Here is a 3894-nt window from a genome sequence, read left to right as displayed (position 1 = left end):
CCTACTACATCCAAATTAAAATCATCTCCATGAAGCATTTATTGGAATCAAATGAATGTCATTTCCTACTGATTATCTCTACATCAGGAGCTGCTGTGCATTTATTTTATTTCCATCTTTTCAGTTTAGATTGTAAAGTACTTCCAGAAAATTCACCAAACTTTCTATCCTTCCACAAATGCCTTTTATGTATTAGATGCACACTGTGGCATTGATCAGATTAATTTTCTCTGAGTACTAAATACAACTAAGTTAACCCTGAACACAAATCTTACCGGTTTTGATAAGAGATTATGTAAAGGTTAGGACATCCGGTTGTTCTGTTTTCTTCACAAGATACTTTGGTCACTCTTTACTCAAATAAGAATTAAAAAAAAAAAAAAAGGTGTTTCTAAACTTCTGTCTGATTACCTGGAACTAGGATCTCTTCAATGTTACTAAGACTCAAGTTCTCCCTTACATGTCAGAAGAAAAATTGGTCTTAGATTTATCCCACACTCTCTGAAATCCACTGCCACATGGAATTTTGACTGGGAAATGCTTCTCTTTTGCTTTTCCTGTGGTAGTACTTAAATATGAATGATGCAAAATATAGGAGCCTGGGGAAGGTCATTCCCTAAAGTGTCCCTTCCCTTGTAATTAAGAAGCAAGAGCTAGATGTGATAAAGAACTTAAACTTCAACATATATTATTAGATTATGGGATAAAAGTGACCTATTCTTGTAGTTAAAGCTGTTCATTTGAACCATAAATGTCATCTTTTGATTGGAATAAAAAAATTATTACCTATGATCTAGTGTCCAAGACTTGGTTCCTGATACCACTATGCAAGAAAATAAATTAGGACTTCTTAATGAAACGATGATTCTAGGTCTGGGGCAGGGAATGTACAAGATTAACTGGAACACCTTATAATGCTGAATGGTAAGGACATGCTAATGCACACACACGTCCACTCACACTGTGATGAGAATATGCCAAAGGGACACAGTAGCCAACTGAAAGTGTCCCCACTGCCAAAAGCTGGAAAAAAAATTGAGCAACAAAATAAATGACACTGAATGGAAATATAATACATAGTATTAGATATTCATGAGTTCACAATGATATAGATAAATAAATAACTAAAATGTAGGGGATCATAGACAAATCTCCGATGAAAGAGAATCTCCTAATGATTATGTAGGTACTCTGCTCTCAAAGAGTCATAGAATAACTCTAAATCTGTTATTTGTGGGCTGTACATAAGAGAGTTCCTTCCAAAAGGCGCATTGTGGAAAGAGGTAGGGTGGGGGAAAGAATTTACAGAGGAGAAGAAATTTTAAAAACACTAGCACAAGTAGGTGATCAGGTTAACATTAACGGTGATGAGTCACATTGAAAATGTATACTCACTGATACAATGTGGTGAATATGGCACTTTGCCTCTGTGATCTTCCCCCCAAAACCCATACCCCAGTCTAATCTTGAGTAAAATATCAGACAAACCCCAAATGAAAGTTTTTATATAAAATGTCTGGCTAGTTCTCAAAACTGTCAAGTTTACCAAAACATCGAAGAGTTCTTAGTTCCAGATAATCAGACAGAAGATTAGAAACACTTTTTAAAAAAATTCTTATTTGAGTAAAGAGTGACCAAATTATCTCGTGAAGAAAACAGAACAATCGGATGTCCTAACTTTTACATAATCTCTTATCAAAACTGGTAAGATTTGTGTTGATTATCATGGTCAGCACTGAGGAAGGTATAGAATTGTTGAATTGCTATATTACACACCTGAAACTAATATATAATACAGCATGAAACCAAATGTTAGTTATACTTGAAATAAATAAATAAAAGAAGTCAAAGAAACTGTCACCGTCTGGAGGTGAGGTCAAAGACATGACAGTGGAGTGTAACGTGATATGCTGGATGACGTTTTGGAGAATAAAAATGGCATTAGGTAAAAATAAAGTACAGTAGGGGACACCTGGGTGGCTCAGTTGGTTAAACTGCGGTCATGATCTCAGTTTGTGGGTTCGAGTGCTGCATCAGGCTCTGTACTGACAGCTCAGAACTTGGAGCCTGCTTCTGATTCTGTATCTCCCTCTCTCTCTGCCCCTCCCCCACCCAGGCTTTGTCTCTCTTTCTCTCTCAAGATTAAATAAATGTTAAAAATTTAAAAAAATAAAGTACAGCAAATCCTTGAATTTTAAATTGTAAATTACAAGTTAGACAAATTACTAATAAAAAATGAATAGTGTGCTAGGTAAGACCATATCACTAATACCAAGGGTAAGAAGAGAGTGTAGCCATGTCTATAGGGTTTGAGAGAAAAAGATGGAGAGGATTAAGCCTTACTCTTAGTCCTATTCTCTTTGATCAAATATTTTACTTTACTGATAAATTTCATAACACCATAAGGAATAAATCAATATAAAAAGATTAAGGAGAAATCAGAATATAAATAATTGGTATATTTTGTCTTCATCCTCAAGGGCCACATTATTTTTCTTTTAAAGTTTATTGTCATCAAATTGATTTCCATATAACATCCAGTGCTCATCCCAAAAAGTGTCCTCCTCCATGCCCAACACCCATTTCCCCCCTCCCCCACCCCCATCAACCCTCAGTTTGTTCTTAGTATTTAAGAGTCTCTTGGGTTTGCCTCTCTCCTTCTCTATAACTATTTTCCCCCTTCTCCTTTCCCATGGTCCACTGTTAACTTTCTCCTGTTCCACTTATGAGTGAAAACATATGGTATCTGTCCTTCTCTGACTGACTTATTTCACTAAGCATAACACCCTTGAGTTCCATCCATGTTGCTACAAAAGGCCAGATTTCATTCTTTCTCATTGCCATGCAGTACTCCGTTGTGTATATAAACCACATCTTCTTGATCCATTCTTCAGTTGATGGACATTTAGGCTGTTTCCATGATTTGGCTATTGTTGACAGTGCTGCTATGAACATTGGGGTACATGTGTCCCTTATGCATCAGCACTCCTGTATCCCTGGGATAATTCCTAGCAGTGCTATTGCTGGGTCATAGGGGAGTTTTATTGATAATTTTTTGAGGAACCTCCACACTGTTTTCCAGAGCAACTGCACCAGTTTACATTCCCACCAACAGTGTAGGAGGGTGTCCGTTTCTCCACATCCCCACCAGCATCTATGGTCTCCTGATTTGTTCATTTTAGCCACTCGGACTGGTGTCAGGTGGTATCTCAGTGTGGTTTTGATCTGTACTTCCCTGATGATGAGTGACAGTGAGCATCATTTCATGTGTCTGTTAGGCCTCCATCCTTTCACACCCAAATTATTACAGCAACATCCTAACCCCTCTTCTGCTGCCACTCTTGTTCCTTCCAGTTTCCTACACTGATAGTCCACAGAGTTATCTCAAACTCATATTAAATGCATCACTCATTGGTTTAAAAGGTCTTCTAGTATTAGCCCCGTGATATTTAGCAGTGAGATTTAACAGGATTCTGAGACCAGTCTTCATGCTTCCTATTCCTGTCTATCCGAGTTCATATCATTCATTCATATCATATCAGTCATTTATAAGCTCATTGTCTAACATATTGCCTGGCACATATTGAGAGTTCAGTAAATAATTGTTGAATGAATGGATGAATTAACAACCACATGCACACTGAATGGACTAGGTCCCTGCATTCTGATTTTCACCCCCTGGCTCTTGTTATGTCCTCTTCCTGGTAGGAATATCCCTGCTCCCACTGATGCATACATATTCATTCTGCAAACTTGATCTCAAGCTCGGGGTTCCATTTTTTATGTCCTTTCATCTTGGGATGTTTCTCATACCCCTGAGTCTTTGTCGTGTGTCCCTCAAATATGCTTTCATAGCACCCTGTGCTGCCACTATCTTATCATTTATAACACGGT

General features: G+C 37.6%; 1 protein-coding gene across 1 annotated transcript in view; it reads right to left on the bottom strand.

Annotated features, from left to right (window-relative positions):
• The window catches only part of LOC115306340 (olfactory receptor 4P4-like), a 161688-nt gene that overhangs the window by 101822 nt on the left and 55972 nt on the right, over window positions 1-3894 (bottom strand). The window lies entirely within an intron of this gene.

Source organism: Suricata suricatta, chromosome 11 (assembly GCF_006229205.1).
Source record: "Suricata suricatta isolate VVHF042 chromosome 11, meerkat_22Aug2017_6uvM2_HiC, whole genome shotgun sequence".
NCBI classification, from domain to species: domain Eukaryota; kingdom Metazoa; phylum Chordata; class Mammalia; order Carnivora; family Herpestidae; genus Suricata; species Suricata suricatta.
This window is presented reverse-complemented; position numbering and strand designations above follow the sequence as displayed.